The following is a 26,087-nucleotide window of genomic DNA, read 5'->3' as shown; positions in this document are numbered from 1 at the left end:
GTCACATCCCCGGGTACAATAGGTTTGTGCTGTTCCTCTTTTTGGTCACGTACTGACAAAGATTTAAAAAAAAACACAGGAGGAACGCACCATCTCTTTCTCCCTCCATAATTTATTCTTCTAGAGCACCCATCTTAAGGCACTTCTGAAGACCCTTTATTTCTATGTCTCCCTTAGCTCCTTCTCCCCTTCAAGACACCTGGTCCCCTTGCCTCCTCACTCTGCAGTCAGCCTCACCTTGGCCCCAGGCAAAGCCTTCAGTCTCCAGCCTACCCTGTGCTCCCATCAGGCAGCAAAGCTCTCTGTTGTTCCCTTCCTTACTTATTCTCCCCATAGCCATCTCTCAGGGGAAAAAAAACCTGCTATCAAATGGGAGATCACTGCTGCTATTTATTAGGGCTACTGCTTCTGCCTCTTCCCTTCGCTTTGTGGCCGCAAGAGACAGCAGACAGCGTTTCTGAGTGGTCACTGGAGAAGCTGCTGAGCTTCTCACCTGTCTCCCGTCTGCCAAATTGCATCTGTGAGACTGTTCCCAGCCCCAGGCATAAAACAAAGGACTTATTTCTTTGTAGGTCTGCAGGGACAACAGACTGGTTATTAGGAGTATAACTCCTATTTAGCGAGTTTACCACGTGCCTCAAAAACAGCTGCATCAAACACAAAATTTGTGCAAATACTTTCCTGATATCTAATTTTTGCAAATAACTTTTCAAATACTATTTGAATCAAACCTTTACTTAAAAAAAAAAAGAAAAAAAAATCACAACTGTAAGTCTCATACAGAACAAGTTTCTGACTGTAGACTCTATCTATACCTAGCTGTTGGCTTGTGACCTCAGAATATTCTTGATTGCCCTTAAGCAAATGATCCCACCCATGACATTTTTGCTTGAAACGTGCAGAATTCTCTATGAAAACTTGAGTATATTGGATATACTAAGATAAAGTTTGACCGTCTCCAACTGGAGTGTTTTCAAAGTATATGTCTATTTCTGCACACTGTTTTTATTCATTTATTTCTGTAGTTTGAAAATTAAACCATAACTGAGCCTTCAAAAAGAAAAGTCGACATATTCTTCTGGGAAGGATTGTTATACACAACTATGACAACTGTCCTACTGCTCCCACTATCATATGAAGAATAATCATACAGTTTTCTTTATACATACACACACAATAGATGCATCTATTTTCATACCTCTTTCTCCCCCTCCAAGTACCCAGTCATATTAGAGCACCTCAGCAACCCCTAATCCTTCCCAGCTTTGGCTTCACATATAAGAGATTCCAGTAATTTCATGCTCTGCGAGGCCAAATTTGAGGAAGAATAGTACTGATCTCCCCATTCCCTGCCCCTTTTTCCACATTCATATAGGTACGTCTTGCATAGCACTGTAAGTATGATACACTGACTTGTCCTATTCAAAGTACAATGACAGAAAGATTCCTTCTGCACATTCCTGTCTCCATTAAAGTACAAGCAGACACCAAGACGTTCTGGTAGAGGGGATCTGAACACATCTGAAGTTTGCGAAGTGAAACACTGCAAACTGAGGGGTGCGTTTCTATTGCTACTGCCTGGCAACTGTCCAGAGTGAATAAAACACAGCTGCATTGGTAAGCACGAAGTTTCTGCTGGCAGTTCCACTGTACCTCTTACAAAAAATTGCAAATACACAATGGAACTGGCACCTGCAGGACACCATTTAGAGACAGACATAATCTTCTATACTATTTTTGATTGATTTTTATTTACTATAAAGTCATCTTCTAAGGAGGAAGAGTTTGAAATAACCCATAATATCCATGAGAAGACTTTAAACAAGTGGTTCCTAATACTCACCAGGTCAGATAACAAAGAACTTAAATGCAAAGAAGCATCATCTAGCATTTATAGGTCAAGAAGACATTTCCTCCTTAATTTCCACCCCATTCCTTAATCTGGGGACAGACTTAAAGCAAAAATGAATACCAAGTGAGGAAAAATGGAGGAAGGAAGATTACAAGGGTTTTTTCCTCCCGCCTCCCCCCCCCCCCCCCCCCCCGGTCAAAATATTTGGAATAGTAGGTACAAATTCCCACATTTCATGAAATGAAGATATTAATTCTGAAATAAATCCTTTCATCCTCCTTGGGTCAATTACTTACATTAGAACAGTCTGTCAGGTCTTCCTTTTTTTTTTTAATGGAAGAATCAACACTACCAGAAAGTTCCAACTCACTCCGCATTAGAAATTACTAATTTATATGCATAAAAGCCAAAAATTGCACATGAAAAAGTTTAGAGAGAAACCTAGTCCTCTGAGTGCACAAATACATACTTGCTCCAATACCTTTCTCATCTGTTATATTTCTTCTCACTGGCAGAGGAGCACTAAATGCCCTTGCGGTAAGAAGAGAAAATTTGTTACCTTTTAGGAAAAAAAAAGTTTCCTTTATTTTAGCATATAGCTTTATTCTAGCTCTACCATATTAAACATTTAAGGAATCCTTTTTTGTAGTGTTTTCATAGCAGATTGTTTTTCATCTCAGATTTTCTCAGAAAAAACAAATTTGTCAACTATACACACAGAAAACAACAAAAGGCACAAGAAAGAGTCCAGCAGCCTTTAGCACTTGCCGTGGTGTTTCTCTTGACTCATGCACGTACTGCAGAGCATCGCTGCTCATTCACCTGCTATAAAGCCAACGTTATCCATTAGTATCAGACCCACAGCTGTGTGCATCTGCTAAGGACCTTTTCTCCCCTGCCCTCGCTGGGACCTTGAACAACAGGACACAGCGCCCTTAGTAACTAGGAGATGTCATTTCCACGTGAAGAATCATGGCTGCATAGCTATCTAATTCCCAGGCCCTCAGATACACTCAATAAGCTTAGGCCCTGCCCTTGTGCAGGCACACAGAGTAGTCTGGACTCTGCTGGCTCTTTGTAAAGCTCTCCCAAACCTTCCATCCCAGAGCGTGTAGGGAAAGTCACTCCAGCTCCCTGCCTGCAAACTGAAAAAGGTCTCCAGATGGTCTACCTGCAGACTGAACTTCACAGCTGCCAGAGTCCTCCTTCCGTGATAAGCCTAAATCTCTATCCTGACCATAAAGAACACCCTAGCTTCACCCTTTCACAAGCTCATGGTAACGCACCTTCTCAGTTCCAGAAGCCTTCAAAAGTCTTCTCAACAACAAGACAGCAGTCCCCTTCTCCTCTACTCCAAATCCTCTCTACTAGAGCCTTTTAAAATAAACCTCACTTGGCCTTCATAATTTTTGGTTCTCCAAACATCCCAACCCCAAATGCCTCAGAAGTGGCAATCATCTATACTCCAATATTAATAGCATCACCTACAGACACTTTATCTTTACTAGAGCGTATCTGGATATGCGCAACTTCATCCCCGGAGAAAACATACGTGCCGCAGCACATAAGGCCACTTGATTCCTTGGGCAAAACAGACCTGGCAGGACAACCAAAAAGAGAGCTTTGACACAACAAACTTCACATTCAAGGTGAGATCCTCAGGGCTTGCAATCTGGGAAAGGACATACAAAATTACAAGGTCATAGAAACGGTTGTAAACTGAAAATTTGCTATGGAGGTCTGTTCAAAACTGCCACATAACTTGCCCTCTGCAAATCAAGCAAAGTTAAGGGAACAGATACGTTACCATAGAATTAAAAGATGGGAACTTAAAAAGGAGAATCAAAATTCAGAAGCCAACCACAACTTGGTCATTTGTGTATAAGAGGCTGGGTTGAGCTTTGCAGTTCAGGTGAGGATTCAGGAACTTTCTAAAAGCTACAGTAGAATTCCTCAAAGAGCAGAGCGCTCACATGTTCAGAACGGTAAGAATTTTCTGAAGATTCAGGAGAAGAAACTTATCAATTGATTGAAGAGTTAATTTGCCTTTTAAATTCAGTTTAAAATTATCAGCTTTCTTTTAAGCCCCAACACTACGAAAAAATAGCAAGCACGTTGTTCCAAGCACCTTTTTGCATGTCTCTATAATAGGATACAGTTAAGATTCTTGAGAGGACGCTATATTTTCCTTGAAATTCAAGCTATCTTCTAACTTCCTTGTTTCTTTACATGGCATATACATTCTCTTATACAACAAATGCAGTTATGCCTTTGACAGAAAACTAGTAATACCATAGTCTACCTCTACTATGTGCTCAGCTAACGTTGTTGGGTTACAGTTTTTAAACATTTGGACCAAGACTGTCAAAGCCCCACAGGGGACATGGTCGTCTATCTTCTCTTACAAATGGCAGGCACTAGTAGCTTTGAAAAACCTTAAACATCAATGCAATCACTGCATTCACATGAACTTCTTTACCAGTGAACTACTGGTCAGCTTTTGTAAATCCCACCCTCAACAAATGCAAGCATTTCATTAGGTTTGGATTCTTCAGACAAATATTAACTTTTGTTGTTGATGTGCGCAAACAGAAGATGGCTGTTAAAGGACACAAATTTAGATACGATACAAGGTAGATATATTTGCTATATATCAGTGCCTCTTACAATAATTTAATGTTCAATTAATATTTAACAGCTTAGGACCATTTTCCAGGATGATTCGCTTTTTTAATAGCTTGTATTTACAAACAGTACTTTAAACATTAAACTGTCTCATGCATGCATTATATTCCTTTGCCTCTTACTATATGTCAAATATTCTTTATTGATAACAGTCTACTATTTAATTGATAGCTGGGGTTAATTAGGCAGTCGCGGTTAATTAGGCAGTTGCTACCGTTCCCTAAATGAATCCTCCTCTGGAAGCTCCTCTTCTGATTTTAGCTGTATGGACAAATGAATGGTTTATACTCACTTTAGCCAAATTGTTGTCTGCCTACAACAAAGTTTTGGAGTACTTTTACACACTATATATTGTAGGTGTTTTTCCAATCTTGACATAAGCGAGTAACGTAGTACGTCCTGCAGCAATGTTTTAAGTGACAAATTATGTGTCACAAAGCTGGACTCATGACAGGCACCAGTCTACTCGCAAATGACTAAAAGTTCTGCCATTCACGTGACATTTGCTGTGCAGGATCAGACCACAGATGACCTCACTGGGGACAGGACTGGCCATCATTTCATCTTTTTAACTGATCTTCGGAGGCAGAGCAACAAATCACAAGAACATGGCAGCCCACATATCCCCTCTGCTATGCCCAGGAAACACAACCTTTTAAAGTGTGTGTGCGTGTGTGTGTGTGCATTATTGTTTTTATTTTAGTCCAGAACACGATAGGTCCTATTCTATCCTTCACACTGTAACCACGGGGCCCCAGCAGACTCGCACAGAACAAAAGGACAGTTTCAGGTGCCTTGTATGGAGAACTCATCAGGAACATATGAACTGCTTAAATAAGAAAGAATTGTGATCAGAATATTTCATGGTATGCAACAGGCTTCCTGGGCTACTGCAAGGTTGTCACACACCATTCTCTTTTGCGAAGGCATGCCACTGCTGAGGCGGCATGTCACAGCTGACAAGCTTATGGTATTCCTTTCATTTCACTCAGAGGAATGCTGTGCAGTGCAACAACCCTAACTGTAAAATACCATGCTAGATCCCATACATCGATCAAACATATAGTGTTACTGGGCTACTTACAATTGCCACAGTCATGAAGAGGCCAAGAAACCAGGGGAGGGAAGAACATCCATGTGTCTGTACTTTCTAGGTCACACATATGGTGGATTAGCTGGGCTTGGCATATGAACTTTCAGCAGAAGGTTGCTTGTTTCACACTTGCAGTTATGTTAAGCACACTTGTTTCTTAGGCCTGGTAAAGAATTGTTTAAAAATCCTCCTCCTGATTAGGCGGCCAAGTGGAGACACACAGGAAGCAAAGAGCACAGGTAGCAAACTTTAAATCAAGGGAGCTCAAGTTACACATAGGCCACATACAAACTAAGGAAGGAGACAAAAGAAAAACGACTCCAAAGGCAGATCTCTCGTTAGGAGCACATGGGAAAACTGCAAATTCGCAGAAATCGGGCAATGAAACTCCTTTTAGCACCCGAGATGCCTTTGATGTGTTTGTGCAAGGCCTAAGCCAAGGGGCCCACAGCACCCCCAGGGAACACCCTGCTGCTATCAGTAAGTCCCGACACCACTCTGCACCAAAGGCAGCACTCGGGCAGCTCCCTCATCCAGGGCAACAGAAGGAGCTAACTCAGATTACTGGGGGGGAGGGAAGCACAGACAGCACAAAAGACAGATAACATTAGGTGTAAGAACATATTTAGTACATTTTACTAAATATGTTTACAGTTGCCGGTAAAGAGCGGAAGCAGCTTCAAAGGCAGCCTGGCAAAGCAGGCCCCAGGCATGCTGCCTTTTGCAGCTAGCAGCACCAGCCCGTGCCGCCGCTGCTGCGGGCAAAAGGCCCGATTAATTCACAGTGCCACAGGTGACAGAAAGCTGCCTGTCCTCCACGTCCAGCCCTCCTCTTACCGCACAGGTTGCCGGCCGGCCTGCTGTGACGGCAGCATGCGGCGGTGAGGGGGAAGGGTTCCTGCACCCCCGTCCCCGCCGGGCAGGGCGGGCGGCAAAGCGGGAGGAGGGTCAGGTCTTGGGGACAGGGCCTGCCCCGAGGAGCTCTGCGGGCCCGAAGCCGTACCCAGCTCGTATCCGAACCTGCTTGTAGAGCGTGCCCTCTCCCGCGATTTAAAATAGAAGGTGCCGAGGGCTTTTCAGGCCCCTGCTCCTGAGGGAGCCGCTCGGGAAGCCAAGACAAACAGCGAGAGCTTTGCCGCCTTGCTCCCCAGAGGCTGCGTGACGAGTGGGAACGCACGCCAGCTTGGCCTGTGCCACCTCCGGACGCCTCGTCCTCCAGAGGGGCTAGCCAGCCGGCAGGCAACCGGCTTTAAGGAAGGGGGGCAAAAAAGAAAAGTCACAAGCAAAGGCAGAAAAGCAGAAGGAAAAGGAAGAAGAAAGAAAAAAAATGAAAGGCAGAGAGCATAAACAGGAGGAAAACATCATTTTTGTTTTTAAATCAGATGGTCGGGTACTACTAGAGCCACACAGGTAATTTCTACATGAAACGGAGGTTGAATCTTGGAAAACATGTCTGAGGGGCTTTAAGTTACGGATCTGACACTGAACTTTGGCCAAAGGCTCGCGTCCCCTTGCTCCTGCCAACCAAGGGTAATTACTGCAGCACACGAAAGCGTCGGAGGAGAAGCAGCCTTGCAACCTCCCTTCGCAGGAAACCTGCAGATCAAACACGGACAGATCTACAGAGCTGGCAACCACCTGGCTTCTCAAACAAACAAAAACCCCGCAGCCTACAATCAAAGCCTCTTCAGGATCATCGAAAGTGTTTGGATGAACCGCTGCTCACTGACGAACTCCCCGCTCGCGGGACTGGCACCCGCTGAAAGAAACGAGCCAAGTGAAAGCTAGTGCCGTCCGACCCCAAGAGCAGCAAGGAACCCGACTCGGATTGCCGTGCTCTTCAAAAGCAGCGCAGGAGGAGCTTGCGTTTCAAAGGCGCGTGCGTTCACAGATTTCAACTACTTCCCTGCAGAAATTATCATGAGTCCCACTCAAAACTGCCAGAGAGGAAACTGCCCAGCGCCCAGCAGCCTGGAGAAGCAAGAACAGACCACCGCTGATTAGAAAGAAAAACGCTTGCTCCTTTAACCGTAAGCAAATCAAACAATTTATAATCCCGGTCAGCTTTTCCTGCTAAACCACTCTCGATCACATTGCATCTAATTTAAGTATTAAACCTCGACTGTCTCCAAATGCTTTCAGAGGAAAAGTAGATCCACAGATAACAAAAGTAATATGTTATTGCGCTGATTAACAAATGCATATACTACTACTAGTTACATTGCTGAAATAGCGCGAGTTATTTATAACAGGACTTTCGTGGAGTCCAAACGTGCTTATTTCCACGCTTAGGAAACACTCGTGGAAAGAAGGTCAAAAACATCTCAAGCTTCAGTTAAATTCTGCAGGTTTTCAGTTACTGCTGCTCAACTTCAACCCAACACTTTAAAAGGGAACGAGATGAAATTTAAAGATACCAGCCCCAAAATACCCTTGATTGGAAAAATAACCAAAGGTAGCATCGGCTAATCCCACTGGATGCTCCTTTCCTGCAGCAAAGAGACAGGCCCGTGCTGCTCCCTGCCCATGGGAAAGCCACAGCTCGCCGCCTGCGGGGCCCAGCCACCACGTGCGCACGCCCGCCTCCCATCGCTGCAGGATGGGGAGCCCCGGCCACCAAAGCGGCACTGGAGAGGCGGCATGGCAGGAAGCCAGTGGCTGGCTTTCGCAAGCTGGCGAGCGCCGCACGAAAGCATAGATCCTTCAGATTCACTGAAGGACCGCCGTTCTGCGCTTTCTTGCAATATATGTATTTTTTATTAATGATATGCAATATATTAAGGTAAGGTTACAGATCTAACAAGAATCTGATATACAGCACTCTGGCACCCGTGGCTATCATGCACCATGCACCTCCCAAGGTGCCAAGTCCCTTCATTCAGGTGTCTGCAAAATATGTATTTTTTTCTCCTCTTTAAATGGGAAACGGTTCACTGGCATCCCAACCATTATTTGTCTGATTCAGAAAAGCAATTTGAACTATGGTTTCTTTAACCTAGAGGCAAAACTTTCCTGTTGGAACTTTCCTATCTCTTTATTATTATTATAGAAAAGCAGAGAAAGGGGTATCATCCTACCCCGGGATACTCTACAGCCTAGGTGCTAGGATGGTTTCCTGGGCTGTGAGAGGGCAAAGTTCTGTTCAGATAGAAATGAAACCTCCAAATGAAAAAAAAATGATTAACCTTTCTAACTATTTCTTACAGAGAATTTAGCATACTTAAGCTTCATATGTAATACAATTATTGCGTTTGAAAATGAAAATCATTCTGAAAAGAAAATTTTGAACTTTTTTTTTTTTTTTTTTTAAATCAGACATGCAGGCATCCCCTATTGCTTTTGTTTCTAAAAATATCATCGTTGTAATAATTGGATGTTAGGATTATGTGAGAAAAGATGTCAATAATTTCCAGCCGGACCTACCCATAGCCACTAAGATACAATAGGGAGATAAACGTAAGCCTGCATTGACGGGATAAAATTTTGTGACTGTAATGATGCTTTCTCAATTTAAATTTACATCTAAGTCTCACTGACTACAGCAGTAAGAAGCGAGTTTAAGAGGCTTTAGATCGAATAACCTGTATTAAAAACTAGAGTCGTGCTCTCCCGTTTAAAACATGCATTTAACTGCAGTGTCCCAAATCAGATTTGCTTACATGAACCATAGATCAAGTTATGAATGTTTTCAGTTCCTTGCAAACAAAATTATGAACATCATTTGCTATGTTTTCATAATTACTCTATTGCTTCGTCAATAAAATCACCACATGTCTCTCTGAATAGGGAAGGTATGTACTACCAAGCTTAATGATGAACTGAATGAAAAATCTAGCAGTTTCCCTATCTAACAGAAAAGGTATACAAAACATGTGCTGTGAGTACACCAATGTGAATCTGGGTGGGGAAGAAAATGCAATAATATAACGTGATCTGATCTGGTCCATAAATGAGGCTGTTAGGGGAAAAATAGCTAATGAAATCTAAGATGCTCCGTTACTAGGACTGATGCACAGAATTGGATTTTTTTCATATGTGTCTTATAATTGACGTGTAAGTAGTTGATATTTTTAGCAATAGCTTGTGTTCCAGATTATGAAGGGTACATTTTCAGTAAATAGAAACAGCCTTATTTATTTATGACTCCAGCAGCATATAAAAGAGCTGAAAACAAATCAGCAAGATATATTTGGAGATAAAAGAGAATCACTGAGATTGATCTGATAAAATTAATTTTAATAAGTACAATCAGGAAAAAAAAAAAAAAAAGACCCCACTCATCCGTTTTACACCTGGATTTGTTTCACTCTTCTCGGAAATATCTGGGACCAGGTAGCAGCAGTGAGAGGACACTGAGCCCAAGAGCCCACAGAGCCAGTCTAACCTGGTCACTCCCAGATGCCTACCCAAACAATCAGGTGGATACAAGAGTCTCACTCTCATCCCCAACTCACACAATACGACTTAGCAAACGACCGCAAAACAAGAAGAGCTTTTAGCAACAGTGTTCTAGACAACTTAGCCTTTTACCACCAACAAATCTCTCTCGTATCTCAAAGAGAAATCGTGTTGAGTTTTAAATAATTAATCGAGTACCCAAAATAGCATTTTAAATGAAATATTTAGTAGCTGCCACAGGACAACCATGACAAGTCTTGCACAGGAATTGACAAACAGAAGCCACGATTCTCCTCTTCAGCTTTGTAAGTCAAGAACTCCAGCAAGTTCAACAGAGTTTCACAGTGTTATGAAACGAGCTGAGGTGCAGACCCCACACCTGGTAAAGCTAGGAACCAATTATTCTTTCAACATTTATGATTCCACAATTAATGTATTCCTCCTCAAAGCGCATCATTTTCCTTTTTAGATCAAATCACACATGCTGAGCAGTAGGTGTTTGTAAGTGTGTGGAGAGAAGAAATACAAGAACAACTTTTTTAGCTCTACTGCATGCATCACATCAGTGAGGGACAGCTACCACGGCAGTGAAGGACATACACTTCTCATGCTAAATTCTGCAGCATCCGAAACCATGAGCTGCAGCTTCATACCATCTGGAACCATCTACTAAGTTTTCAATAAGAGCCCATACAAACAAGGCCTAAAATGACAGGCTTGAAATTCTGGATCAAAACCACATCATTTATTATGATTTGCATTTCTGGATTGTGAAAAAGCAAAGGCTAAAAGGAGACTTTCTTCAAGCTTTTCTTCCCTCTGCCAGCAGAGAAGAAGGGTAGCCCTCATCTTGGCCAATTCCGACTCTTCTTCTTTGTCCAGCGCCAGAGCTGCAGTAGCTGATAGAGCCAGCTTTTTGGAAGCAATAGGGTAGCTTTGATTTATCCAGCCGCAGATAATTCTGGCATATTTCAGAAAAGGAGACTCTTCCCACTTACAGAAGGCTCTACGTAAACTCTGTCCTCCCTGGTCACCCGGCACCACACTGGTGTTGTCTGCCTGTCTGCAAGGGCCCTCCAGAGCTCTTCTGATCCCCGCTCCAGCCATCTCTAATCTGTGCAACAGCCCGCTACCAAGAAGGATGAGGAGCCACTAAGCACAAAATCACTTTGCACAAAACACCCCTCCCTAATCTGTTCTGAGCGCTTGATCTGCTCTGTGGACTATTTCTGCCTATCCTTCCTTATTTTTTCAGTGCCCTATCAGCCTGTGACATCTTAAGTGTATGTGTGCTTCTTATATATGTGCCAAGTCTGTAATTCAGTAGTGCACTTATACTGAATAATCAATATGAATTCAGTCACCTAAGCAATGCTCCTGAATATATTCTTCTAATTATGCACCAGACTCTGCAATTCCAAGTTATTCTGACACAACACTGACAGCATAATCCTCTCCATGGCAGCATATGGTGTAATCACAGTTCCTGAAAATACTAAACACAGGCAATACCTAAGTAGATGCTTAAAAATGTACTATGCATAACAAGCACGTAAGTGAGCCAAAAATAAAAACTATAAACTCCACAAGTGTAGAATGGTGTATTACTAAAGGATTGATTAAATTTTTCACATAATCACTCGATGCAAGGAGTGACTGGAGTCATTCATCTGTCTTTCCTAACAACGGTAAATATTTCTGCACTGTTCAGGAAAGGCAGTACCGTGTGAATAATTTATTTTTTAAACAACTGATATGATGCCCAAGTTCATGTAATTAAATTTCCCTTTGTCAAGGCATACCATGAACAAACCATCAAGAAATGAAAGGTATTCTCACTCCAAAAAGGGAACGAGAAGAGACAAGCATTACAATTAAAACTTAACTGATATTATAACTTCAAAAAAAAAATGCAGTGAGCTATCAGATTCTCCATTACTAGGCCAAGTAACAGATACATATATCATTCATAAATTCCCTCTTCCCTTGCCCAGCCCTAACCACAAGTAGACGCTGTTGTCTGTTACAGCCCACATACAAACTGTGTGAACTAGGAGCAAACAAGGATTTTGTCGGCTAAATCCTATTCCAACTGTAGTCAGTGGCAAGGCTCCCACGGACTTCAAAGGGAACAGGATTTGGCATGGGTTAAGCGCTCCAAATGGCATCCAAATAACAGATGGACATTTCCTGTAGTTAAAAAGCATGAGGCATAGTTTGTGCGTTACTTATGTGAAAATCTTACCCCCGCTTGTATAACCATGGCAAGACCGCTACTTCCAAAAGTAAGGGAACAGGTACTGGGAGAGCCTGCACAATCCACCACCCATCTGCTCTGAAACCACGGTGAAAGTCAGTTCACTGGGATGAAGAAGAGAAATGATGAAAGGCTGGGCTGGATGCGATGGGACACCAATGGTCAACAACAGCAATCCAGCTGCCCACAGCAGATACTGAGAAGAGGGGACGCAGCCTTCCATCCCAGGTACACACGGTTAGGTGCATGTATCAGTTCACTCTGCTCCTGAACTTGCACTCAGGATTTCACTCACCCTACAAAAGCAGACATGTGCATGCTCACATCCAGTAAACGCGCTTGCTTGGCCTGAGAGTTGCTTTTATTTTACGAGTTTACAAGGCCTTGCCCTACTCTACAAAAACCTCCTTTGAGGATCCACATATTATTAAATGCAAATTTGATAATGGAGCAGGTTCTCTTCCAGTTAAAATAGGGATTCAGAAATAAAAGAAAAAAACAGCCTTATTTTCCTGCTCTCATTTAATCTCCTGCTATCCCTCTCCAGTTTACTCCACCTTGCTAGCTTTCCTCCACACACCGAGAAAATTGCTCATGGCTTTGATTTTGCAGCGCCCCCTGCAACCGCACTTCTACGCGGCCACATCTACTCAAAATTGAGCTCTTCAGATGTCACCCGTCCAGCAGGAGGCAACGTCCCAATCTTTGTAGGAACTCCACTGAATTTATCCCAAAGGCTGGAAATCCCCTACCGGGGAGTTTTATAGCATTAAAGAGAGGCTTAAAAACACTCAGCTGGGACAAAAACAATATAATGCTAAAGAATCCAGGAGAGATTTGGAAAATACAATTACTTCAAACACAGCTGACTCACCACCATCCGAGGCAGTATATCCAGGCACTGGACTACACAGACTACAGGCACAGAGGCATCTGCGCTGGCCTCAGGCAGCAGCAGCTTGGATTCAGAAGCCGCGTAATCCGGCTCATACGGCAAGCGTCCAACTCGCTCAGGTGAGTATTAGCTCACTGACATCTCTCATCTTCTCTATACTTCCCTGTGCATTTTTATAATGTAATTTGCATACGTTTGGCATTATCTGCATTTGTTTTACACAGCCACCCAGTGTCATTGTCCTCCCCTGCTACCACAGATAGCCGAGTTCCCTGCATAAATAAAGTGGCATTTCCAAGGAGGGGGGGGAAGGGGGGGGTCGTAAGCTCTCCAACATCTGCATGAAACAAAAATACTTCACTGAAATCAAGAGAACCATTCAGTGAGCACAATATGAACTTCAAACAGTTCCTTGCTCTAATATTCATAACAGCTATGCTGTATACTCTTTTGTAAGTCTGTTCTCATAGTCCCAATGCATGGAAGCCAGTTAGAAGATACTTCAGGCTTCCAAAGAGTAGCCCAAGCTGCTTCTGAGTTACCATTAGCATCTTGCCAGAAAAATGAAACAAAGGGGCCCTTTTGTTCCGAGTGCCTCTGACTGAGAAATGACTTTGCGTTACAAGTCCCTATTTTGCATTCTCTCTGAGCATTCAGTTTGGAACCGAAGTGCTCGAAAAACAAGAGCGTTATTAAAGGCTGTTTGGCAAACTGACAGACTCTATGCAAGCAGCCCCGACAGCAAAGCATTTCACCAGCAGTTTGACAACTACGCTTTAGAATTGTGAATGAAAACAGTTTGAGGGCTAATGCAAGTTATGCTAGGTATTTTCCTTACAATGGTACGTTCCAAAGTGTAAACTGAAGATGCATATTAGAGGTTTATCATGCAATAATTTTCCTGTCGTTGTAGACAAATCTTGTCTCAGACAAGTTGTCCGATGGGTTTTTTTTCCAGGATGAAATCAGTGTTTCCCTAAAATTCATGACCCCGTGCTTAACATCACGTGGATCTAAGTCACCTTTGGCCCCAGAAACAGTGCCACATATCAGCTGGATCCACTCACTGGAAGAAAACAACAGACATATTACAAGGGCTTAAAATCTTCTGTAACTCTCGCTGGCGGTAAAAGACAGCAGTGAGAGCGCTCTCACACTTCCCACATAATACTTCACTACTGCCTCTGCACAGAAAGTCAAACGTAAGGCTGTGTAGATAACCTATTTCTTGGCTTAGCCACTGACACACATACACACACACGCATGCTCAATGTTCTTGTTTGTATTCAGGTCAGACGAAAGGTTCTGCCAAATCCAAAACTAAATATTTAGGTTTGAGCACTTAAAGAGAAAGAAATAAAGAACGTACATAAAGAAGAAAAGAAAAAGCAATGGTCATTCCCTTTTATCCAATATCCCACTGCACAGAGTATTTACTCGTCTCCTTAGCCCAAAGGAAGTTAAACCCCTTCACGTCCCAAGAGAAGGGCCCACTGCTGGCACACCAGCTTTTCTAGGGTAGCATAAAACATAGGCCGGAGCTCCTAATCTCTCCGTTATACATACACTGGAGCAGATGTGTGAACCCAGGTCTTCTGCCTCTCAGGCGGCGACACTAGCCAGCAGGGTAGCTAAACACTCTTATTGTCTTGCTTGATAAAAATCTCAGTACTCAGCGTGACAGAGCTGCTCAGAGTATCCTACCCTGGCAGTAGCAGGAGGCAGAAATGGATTAAGACCTTTCAGGCAAAAGAAAATTTCAACTCAGGTCTTCTACACCTCGGCAAAAGGAAGTCATCACAGTATAGGCTGGAAAGGAAAAGAATAGTTCCACTAATAGGGTTATCCCAGAATTTTTCTGAGTCAAAAATGTTAGATCAATTCAGTCTAAATTCACAAGTAACATATACAAATCATTCATCAAATATGCCATCTCCTGAATTTATTTTGCACAAATCTAGTCAAATACAGGCAGTATCTCTTTCCCATTCATCAGTTAGTAAATAGGCAGCTGAATACTCCCCTTCTTCAATTTACTGTGATATTATTTGAAAATAAATCTGGAAGTTCAAAATAAAGATGTGAAATCACAGATCTATAACCTCCACAACACGACTATTTTTTTTTTAATGTTCATTCACAGAAAACCAGGAGGCTTGCAGGAGCAGAGGCATGAGCAAATGTCTGTGAAGTTGGGTTCAAACCCATATAAAGAACGGAAGTTTGATACTGGGGTTTCTTTAGGGTAGTAAAGAAGCAACTTAGAGGCAAAATTGGGCAAACCAGTTCCCATCAGTTAGGCCAAAAGAGTAGGGCACAGAAGAGAGTAAAGGGCAGCCTTTGATGCCTTTACAGAGGTACAGTACTTTTCCTATACTCACTTCCTAGCCTGTCCTCAGCAAATGACTATTTCAGTGCTTAAACTTGTATACTTCTACTCAGCCTCTTTTACTCTTCCGCTCAAACAAGCCTCAGCCTCAGAGGATTGGTTACACTTACAATACAACAAAGTCATCCATACTTCCCTCTTCGGCTCCTAGTCTACAGTTATTCAAGTGTCAGAATATCATTCAATGAGAACCAATTTTTACATAATTAAAACTAAACCCACTTGTGATATTTCTGCCCTTTAGTTTTTCTGAGCTACCTCAGGGAACTGAAGGATAATTAGTTCGATCAATGCCAAAAGCTTCCTTCATCACAGAGGAAACTAAGCAATAACATTCATCTTTATACAAAGGCTGTAAAGACCTCTGTATACCAGAGGTACAAACGTTAAATAGAAATATTGATACAAGGAAGTGTGAAAACAGCCCTGTGTTAACTGCTCAGTATCACTTGGCCATGCTAGAGTGTGCATTATGCTGTTCACGGGGGGGAAAAAAAAACATGAAGCCTTGTCTGCACCAAGTGATTTATCTCCTCTTCAGATACCCACGTTTGACCCCACAGGCTCAGTCTGCTGTCTGCAGCTCTGCACTAGTGAGTGCTCCCTCCTCCACTCCTACCCCAGTGGGAATGGCCAGGCCACGGTCTAAGAGCAAGCTGTCTGAACAGTGAAAAGGTTTCACGTATCTGAAGTAAGGCTGTGGGCTCCAGGCCTTCCTAACCACCACAGACATGATGAAATCTTAACAAGAAATTGTGGAAAGATGCAGAGACCTGCTCATTAAATGGTTCCATATGTTGATTTTGTTCAACGTCCCCTGTCCCTTCATAACATACATAAGAAATACTGGAACAGAGGAGGCCGTGCTGAGGAGATGTGTACAACACAGATGTACAAATGGCTATAAAAGGTAAAAGAGAGACAGACAGACAGACAGACAGCCTTAACGAGTTGCAAAACGGCTTAAACCGTCAGTGGTCAGATTCACTATGGCAGTGATCAGGGGAAAAAAAAAAAAAAAAGTGTTCAGCCCTCTGTTCGACAGCAGTCAGACAAGTGGAAAAAATCCCAGAGGATCTGAAAAATCTAGAGTCAATCGACCCTAATGACCTCACTGTGCTTCACAGTGAATGGGAGCAATTCCAGAGCACCATCCACCCTTTTGGGCTCTATTCAAGAACTGAAAATGGTGCTCTCAGCAATAATGACCCGCTTGTGATATACTCTGCTTGGGAGGGGGGGGGATGCATGGAGCTGGGAGGAAGAGGAGAAGAGAGATCCAGTGGAAAATCCTAGTGTAGTTCTCCTGTATTTCAGCCACAATCTCAAGTCAGAATCTAATTCTTCTGAAACTGAAACTATGTATTTTTCAAGTTCAAATAAAAAAAAATGAACTGGCTACCACAATTATGATAGATTTTTTTCGATACACTACATTATTGTTTTGGTGATATGTGTGAAATTCCCTTCCATGAAATCAAGCTACATAACATAGAATGAATGGCACCGGAGTCATACCCACCTACCATTAAAAGCATTTGAAATACTGCTCCTATCCCAGAATGCCTCTAGATATGCTTATTTTTATATTATCTTCAGCATATCAGTATAAAAAAAATGGGATAGTTCTTACTCCAAACCACTCAATTGACTTGGGTTCCCTTCCACGGAGTCGTTTGGCCAAAGCACATCCATACAACAAGAGCCAACCATTCTCAGCAGAGGGACACCCTGCCTCCGTAAACACGATGGGAAGCAGCGAGGCGGCTTCCCTGGAAGGGTGAAAGCAGCACGGCACTCCAGGAACCTTTGTAATGTTTCTGACCTTGGCCATTCCATGGACAGGCGCAGCATGAAAAGACTTCTTTCAGCTGCATAGTTTAAACAGGTTGGGCCGTTATTTATCCCTGTACTGCCTCACAACACCAACACACGTGCCCCTGTAGCCACAAAGACCAGCTATTGTCATTCTCCTCATACCGAGTTTCCCCGCAGGGTTTTTATGCCTCTCGCAGTTAGTGCGGAATGCAGCAGCGTGCCTGCTACCAGGACAGAGCTGCAGCGATCACGTTACAGCCACCCAGCCCTGGGCTCATGCAAAAGAAAACCTTCAGAAGGCAGGCGTCGTACAGATTTGTTCACCACCGGTTGAGTTACATTTCTTAACGCTACCCCTCACCCCTACTTTCAAACTAACGTGAAGGAACTTAAGAAGCTTCTTCTCCAGTTGACAGCTTGCCTGTAGAAACCTCTATGTGCCTTGGCAGGTCATGGCTGCCCTACACACAACTCTTGTACACTCAGTCAGCCCTCTGGTCCATAAATGTTTTTGCTTTTCAGAGGTGTTAGGTCTAACCACTGCTTCATGCCAGGAGAGCTTCAGAACCATACCAGTTTCATTCCCCATAAAACCCTGTCCTGCATTGCTTAAGCAACCTCTCTCCTCTCTGGCTTGATGCCTTCAGGACTTAGGTAGGCCAAAGTGTAAGTTGTGTCAAAACAGATACGCATTTCCTATATGAAAAAACAGTATGTAAATAGGTATCAGGCTTAACAATGACATGGCATAAGCAGCATTACTCCTCCTGACTTGATTGTCCAACATTCATGCAATTAGCCTCCAAGGCACATGACAGTGAGCACGTTATCAGCACACAGAAACGAAGAGGTAAGAATTGCCAATGCGGCACCCCTTGCTTCTCTGCAGGTTTCAAGTTGGAGTGCTTTACAGGAAAAACCTGAATGCAGTTCTGAGGGCTCATCTAGATGGAATAAACTCACGTTGCTCTGCAGGCTTTACGCAAAAGCACTAATTTGAAGATCATCCAAAGAGCTAAACTTCCTGGCCGTCTCTGTGGTGCCCACTAGCTCTGTTGACACCAACAAGAAACTTAGCACAATAGCAACAGATCAGTGCATTGAAACAACTAATACCGAACACCTACATCTAGCTACAGTACCTAGAGCTGGGAGATTTTACTTCAGATTACACTTAAGCTGATCCCCTGGACCAGATGTTCCCCACATACGTGGTTCCAGCATGTCCAAAGGGCCCACCAATGCCTTGGACTTTTATATCCCTATCACAAGTTGAAGTGCTCTTGGAAAGAAGTTTTCAGTACAGTCTCCATTAAAGGCATCTAGTTTGTACGCACAAAAACCACTCTGCAAACCAAATCAGTGAGCGGTGCAAGTGGGGATGGCCAGGTGATTCAGTTCAAAATTGCAGTGCTGCTCTGAACAAAACAACACTGCACTCTCAGTCACTATGACTATGCTGGAACATCTTCGGGGGAGGGCAAAAGTTCTCCTTATAGTTAGTCCACACTGCGAACCCACAATCTCAGCTGATAAATGACAGCTGAGAGGTGCTGCTACTGGATGCTATCTTTCTGGACCTCTGCTATCTGTCCTCTCCTTCAGAGACAGGGATGCCTGAGAAAGGAATAATTACATATTCTCTCTTGGGCCTTAAGTCTTGAAGTTTAAGGTTTAAGTGCTTTCCTCTGTCATTCTATGTAAGCTAGGAACACAAAGAATGCACACAGTACGTGTAAGCCACCAGCAAGCTCCACGAACTGAAGATATTAAAAATCCTCCCACCCTGAGCATACTATACACTTGGTGGGGAGAGGAAGCCACTCTGTTCCAATAATGCAACAAAAACATTAGAGATGACAGCAGATACAAAATTAAAAAACATGTGTGTGTGTGTGTACATATATCTATGTACACATACACAAAAAAGGCAAGCTGGAGTAAAGCAACCGCAAGGTTAGTGCGACAGCACTAACTGTTTTGCTGAGCAACACCGCACCAAGTGTTATCCAATTAACAGAATTATAATCAGAATTTTAAAATGACCTTTACATTTTCCCTGAAAATGGTTAAACAGTAACTCTAGGAATTTGTCACCACAGGAGATTAGATGAAAACAGCTGAAACATTCAGATCTATATTTTTTGCCAGTGTACCCGTTAATCCACCATCCATCTGTTAGATGATAACAGCATGATCCAAAAACAAATCTTGATCAGGTAGTACAAACAAATAAAAGAGATTTCTGATAATTAACATGCACTTCAAAAAAAAAAAACTTAAGTCATATTACTGGATTTATGCAGTTTCCCTAGCAGGAGTAAATTTTATCTTAAGGTGAATATTTTAAAAGGCTTTCAGTTCAGGGAAAGAGTGCATAAAGGCCTTAAAAACTAACCTGAATTGGTACCTTTGTTAGCTGCACACAGTATATCTTTCTGATCCAAATTGTCAAAAAGCCACATACTGTGGCATATAACCAGCTCAGACTTGTAAATCCCCCAATGTACGCACATTTTTGCATTCATTTGAGAACACAGGCCTCATTAGTGGCAATGTTTCAACAAGCAATTTTGAAAAACAAATTCAAAGATCTTCTTGAAAAAGAGTCAGCCACTGCCACACAATAGTTACTATCCTTATTAAACAGGATTCTTGAAAAATGGGGTAACTGTGGTAACTCCTTTAACAATGGATCCCTGCCTCCTTCCTCCTCTCTCCCCTCCCAAGCCCCAAATATTGAGGAGAAGCTTTTGTTCAAATTGTTCAATTACTGCTGAGTTGTTTACTGACCTCTTAAATTTTATAATACAACATGCTGCTGTGGTAAAACTGTGTGACAGCACAGACAGAATAACTGCTTTAGAAAAGCTTCTCCCCGCTTCCTCATTGCACAAGGAGTGCAATTCAACAGATGACGACCACAATCCCATACTTGTCTCTTACTTAAGACAGGGGACAGCTACAAAGGGCTAGAAATGAATTATGATGAGGCATAGTGCTCCAACCTCATCAAGTGCATCAACCTGTCACTTACAGCTGCAGAAAATACTCCGAGACACACGAGCAACCTGAACAGGGAGGAAACGAGCAGCCCTCGCTACCCGGTTACGTCAGCAGCAGGGGTGGAGCGCACACTTTGGGCTAATAACAGATAGGGCAGCAAGGTCAGAACAACCTTTTGACATTTTTTCTCTTGGAGGAATGCAAAGGATATGCTGTAATGAAGACACAGGCGTCATTCATAGTAGACGAAATCTGCTTGTTCTCACACCTACTTGCAAACGCTGGAACCTCCAAAACTCCCTTTGGTAGAGCGTCTCGCTGCTGCCCAGCTATGCTCCATACCATACCAGAATTATCCAGCCTGAAAAAGATGAGCCACTACACTCAAAGACTTGAAAGTTGTTGTGGTTTTTTTTTTTTTTAAAAAACAAAAACAAGGACTTAGTGTGATCTGTGCTCTGCATAGAAGAAGAATGACTTAACATACCTGGGAATGGAGGTCTAACTAGTATTTGCATAATAAGCTTGCTAGATTACTTTAAACAATATCGTAAGAGAGACCTAGAGGTTTCACTGAGGAATTGGGGCCAGATTGGGCAAATAGGAAGGCTATATACACTAATCGTTAGCCACATAACTTCTGTGACTTCTTCATCTGGGTAATCTAAAATTTACGTCATGGTTCAGACACACAGAGGCTAATTCTTTGCTCATTTCTGGAATAAACAAAAACTCAATGTTTAGTCACTGGAGCCACAACACTGCAAGATCAGGCCAGATACGAAACTACCATGCTAGGACTAAACCCCTCATGAAGAAGGAGGGTGGTGAAAGTCAGGATGTTTCCTTTCTCTAGGAAAGGAGGAGCCTCCTAGAGAAGCTCCTCGTCACTGCTTCACGTGAGGAGCACACACTTCTTTCACTGGACAGTTTACTCTATAATTGACTAGTATGACTATATAGGAATCAAAAATACGCAGAAATCCCACTATAAAACCTAATTTCCCTGCAGTATATGTCAGATAGCGTGTCTGAAAATTGCTGTTAAAACCATCTAACTTCTTTAAAAAAATGTTGGCATGACCAACTGTCATAAGCCAGCCCATTTTGATCTCCGCAGGTGCAGCGATACTGCAAACCCGACCAGAACAAAGGCAGCTCACGCCGGGGAGAGCAGGGAAGAATCTTCATGCTGGTTCCGCTCTGCTCATCCCCCAAACAAAGCAAACTATGAACAAAATCGCTTGACTTGTAGCCAACAGCACCCACTCCGCATAACACCTGGCCTCAAGCAATGCATCAGAGAAAGGCAAAGATGTACTGTAAAATTACTCAGTTTATTATGGGAACACCGATTTGAGAAATTAAGTTCAGGTCAATCTTCTATTAATAGAAGTATTTGGTTTCGGTAGTACTGACACTGTTCAAACAACAGAACAGTAATGGGACATGGCTTTAAAACCTGTTTTCTCTAAAATTGTTACCTAGAAAGGGAATTATTAGTAAAATGAAAATTCTCCTTGGAGAATTTCAGGGAAAAGATTCTATGTAAGCAACTGCAAAATGCACCGTTGAGGGAAATAGGTTTTAAATGGTGCACGATGGAACAAACTCTGAACTGAAACCGGAGTCAGAATACTAATTTATACGACCAAGTGAAAACATGACTGAAACAGCAATTCTAGGTCTCATCCTGGACAGGTAGTAAAATTAGTACTGGACAACAGCAAAGGGTATATTAATTGAGCCATGTGATGAAACTGTTGAAAAAACAGGATCCAGTTATGCTCCAAGTTACACCTGTGTGAATCTAGGCTAACGGTTGACATTGACCTTATTTGTCTCTTCAAGGTTTAAAAGGGATTAGGATGGGGAAAACACAGTATGCGAGGACTTTCACATACCTTGATAGATTTTACAGTTAAAGAGTGTTTTATTACAAGGCTACTTGCAAAAGAACAGACAGAAACAGCTATCATTTTGCAGTCTTGGAAGATTTAATATCTATGTGCTAACACTCGTTACATTTATCCCAAAAGATGCCCAGGAAATATATTACAATAATGCCAGAAGGGAGGTGAGAAAAGATGACAATTGTTTTCTTAGTACTGTCAGAATGGAAGCCAAAAGAAAAATGTGACCTGTCTATTAGGGCCCTCAAGGACTATTGTACAGTAGCTGTTACCAAAAATAATTTTTAAAAAGGACACCCCTCCTACCCACCCTCAAAAACACACACACACACACACACTACCTGTCCTTGTACTTTCTGCTCTCTAAGGCGGTAATGAATCTACTTGTTTCTGCTAGTGTCTTATTCCGGGGTCTTTTGGGAAATCCCTAGTCAAATTTTCACTCACCTCTCAAGCTGTCCATTGAGAAGGCAAAACCTGGCAGTCTGAATACAATCTACATCTTCAAAACTGTTTCATACTTATTTATTATAAAACGAAGAATGTTCTCATTCATTACTTCCACCTGCTGGCAGATTTCCTATTAATTCCTGATGTTTTCCTCAAAAGAAAACATTACCAGTTCTTTAACTCAGAACAGAACTTTTACTAAATTGAAACTGTCTTGTCCCTGGCACAAGTGGAAACCAGGGGCAACTAACCAGCGGAGGGCAACAGGCAGAGACTAGTTTGAGGAGAGAACAGACCTTAGACTTTTCATCTCTTTGGACTAAACGAAGAGGAGGTCTGATCTTACGCAAACTCTTCATTGTGCAAGTCGGCAGACCTGAAGCAGAGTTACCCACTAACAGTTATAATCGAAGCAAGATTCGAATCACAGGGATATCCCTCAGAACACAGGATAAACACTTTCAAATAAGCCATGTCATCAGGAAGGAGTCCAGGCTGCAGCTAGTTTTGAAAATTTCCACTTGCAACATTTTTGTTAGTACATCACAGCACGTAGGAGCTCACCATACTTGATGCTCTATGAGCATGAAACAAGAGGGTAAGCCCTGCTGCCTCAGTCATCCTTTGCAGCTGGGAGAGCTTTCCACTCCCTGTTTTTAAGAACCAAAGGTAGGCCTTGGTGCTATGTCGGAGCAATAGAGGAATCGATGCTTTCCTCCCTCCTAACAAAGCAATGCTAATCTGTTTCTGTCTAGCGCAGGCTGTCAGTTAAGTAGCATTCCTAAGGTTTAGGTTTTGAAATTAAAAATCAATATTGGACCAGATCACATCACTCAGAGGGATCTTTCATACAAAAAAACAGTGATGAACCAAAAAAAAAAAAATCACAGTCACTAGGATCATTAAGAGACAGCAGACAGGGAAGATTTTCCTTCATGTGGAGAACAGTTGTTTTAACTCAACAGAGGCCTGGTGGTAACATTCCCCTGCCCGGTACGTATACTTTCCCCAGGTACCAGGGGAAAAGTACCAGGTACACGGTATACTTTTCTCTTGTACACTGACAAAAATTGAGATGTACTGTTTCTGTTGGTCATGGAGCTTCCAAAGGAATTGAGAAGCATTACAATTTATCTCTGTGGAGGGTGACGCAGGCAAGGACACACGCAGTTTGCCAAACCTTTAGAAAGCACATTTGACCTGTACTAATGCCACTATATGCACCAGCTGTAGGTTCGATAGCTCAGAAATCTACAGATATACATTATGCTGCATTGGCCTTCAGAAGTTGGAAGTGAGTTATTGTTGTCTTTGAGGCCAAGTGAAAGACAATTTATGAGCACTGCAGCAATGGTCAGAGTACTATATTCCGTCACACAGGTCTGGCCAAATTCTCCCCAGAAAGCTACAGAACTAACCTGAGAACAGCTGTAAAGTGCAGCCTTGCAGAGTAACCAGAAGGAGAAGGCTGGAAAAAGTTTTGTTTACTCACCTAACATAATAAATCTCTCTCAAGGGTTTTCCCAGTTTCTTATGTGACCAGTGTTTCTCCACACTTGACAACTCAGAGTTTTCTGGTGATTAAAACAGAAAATGTGTCTAACCCATCATCTGAGTCTGTCCACCTTAAGTTCCAAATATGACACAGAAGATATTTTAGCTCTGAATGAAGAATGCAAGAACTGCCACTCTTGGATATTATAATAGTGTATATTATAAGCCAGTAAGACAAAGGACTCCATGGAAATTTGTACAAAAGCTATCAAAAATACAGACCCTAAGGAGACTACAATCTGAGGGTGCAAGTAAAACAAAGCAGATGAGACAGGTCCTAGTTCGACAGCAGAGACTCCTCCAGCCTAGACTCCTTCCTGGCAGCCTGACCCAACACCCCCCCCCCCCCCAAACAAATTTGCCACTTCGCTCTCTGCTTCTGCTATATCCCCGCTCCCACCACCCCAAGTGTTCCAGTCCGCCTCTCGCATGGAGGAGCCAAGGAGCGTGAGAGCTCCAGGTCAGTTCTTCTCTTGCTTTCCCCCCCCCTCTTTCTCTTACTTCTACTGGTCATGCTGGCCACGTTGCAGGCTTAGCCTACAGCAGCCAGTGAAAGTGGCCCTGTATCCCAGCACAGCCGGAGGAAAGGGAGTGGGTACGTGATGCATGGTTTGCTTGGGGGATGGAAGAGTGAAGGAAGTTCAACGCATTAAATGGGTGGATCTTGCAAGCTGAATGCAGCCCTCTGATTTGCTGCTGAAGAGCCCCATTTTAGGGGTTTTTATAAGACACCTCCCAGTGTCTCACAAAAGCATTTATCTAATAAATTATTCTCATTTTTCCCCCTCAAAATATTCACATTCCCGCAAAAGACCTGTATTTCTATTCCAATAAAACCTGCATTTCACATTTATAAATGCAGGGTTATCCGACTACAACACACAAGTAGCGTGTATATTTTCTCTGGAAAGTACTGCTCTAGCTACAAAGTTTTCATAGAGCAAATCATGTAGCATTCAAAATACAAATCCATCCTGAAGAGATCGTGCTTCCTACATATTCCAAGTTTTACACAATGTCTTAAAGCATCTATAGCCATATGCTATATTATCAATTCTTTTGTATGGATCTCTCAGAAATATAAGACAGTATGCACAGTAATTTCATTAATTTCAATATAACCTAAACATATATTCTGCTTTGATATCACACTTTGAGTTCTGTATCTTTTCTTACTATTGATTATCTAATGAGCCTTTTTTTTTTTTTAAACAAGGTACTCACACTATGCTTGACTGATGTACAGCTTCTTATTCTAATTTAAGAAAAAAAATTACTTTTAAAGCATCAGCCTGTATATCAAAGAGCCAATAAAGTTTTATTCTATAAATTTTTAGTCTCCAGCATGCTTGGCACATACACACCCAAAAAAGTTAGACTGATTTATCACCTGCTTATATCTCTAAACCAATTTAAAAAAATCGCATCATCATACTGTTAGAATGTTACACATGATCATTATATAGTCTAATTACACAAACTGACCTTATAAAAACAATGTTCTAGGTAGAAATTTCGGAATAAACGTTCTGTCAAATACATTGCTTTCTAAAAGCTGACACCCTTCAATAGCATGATAGTATGTTGTCCAAGATCTTTTATGGGTCCAGAGCTCACTATTTGATCAGTTAGACTCAAAACTTAAAATAGACCTTTTGACATTAAACTGATTTCACAGCTGTCCACAGGTACGTTGTTCTTCAAGCACAAAAGAACAAATTTCGAAATCTCTAAAGGTTTCAGAAAACTGAACCATAATCATCCATACAGCTCCTTT

The 26,087-nt window shown here is 42.3% G+C and overlaps 1 protein-coding gene across 25 annotated transcripts in view; it reads right to left on the bottom strand.

Moving 5' to 3' along the window:
* Positions 1-26,087, bottom strand: part of LOC104145267 (poly(rC)-binding protein 3) — a 514,282-nt gene that overhangs the window by 368,102 nt on the left and 120,093 nt on the right. For 2 of the 25 annotated variants that reach the window (XM_068936229.1, XM_068936223.1), the window contains exon 1: positions 5,622-5,758. The exons of 22 other annotated variants lie outside the window; for them this stretch is intronic. The gene's annotated coding sequence lies outside the window, so the exon portion shown is untranslated. Of the gene's footprint in view, positions 1-5,621; positions 5,759-13,159; positions 13,232-26,087 lie in introns of those variants that run through there. One more of the 25 variants, XM_068936225.1, reaches the window with a different exon arrangement.

The sequence above is a fragment of the Struthio camelus genome, chromosome 2, assembly GCF_040807025.1.
Source record: "Struthio camelus isolate bStrCam1 chromosome 2, bStrCam1.hap1, whole genome shotgun sequence".
NCBI lineage: Eukaryota > Metazoa > Chordata > Aves > Struthioniformes > Struthionidae > Struthio > Struthio camelus.
This window is presented reverse-complemented; position numbering and strand designations above follow the sequence as displayed.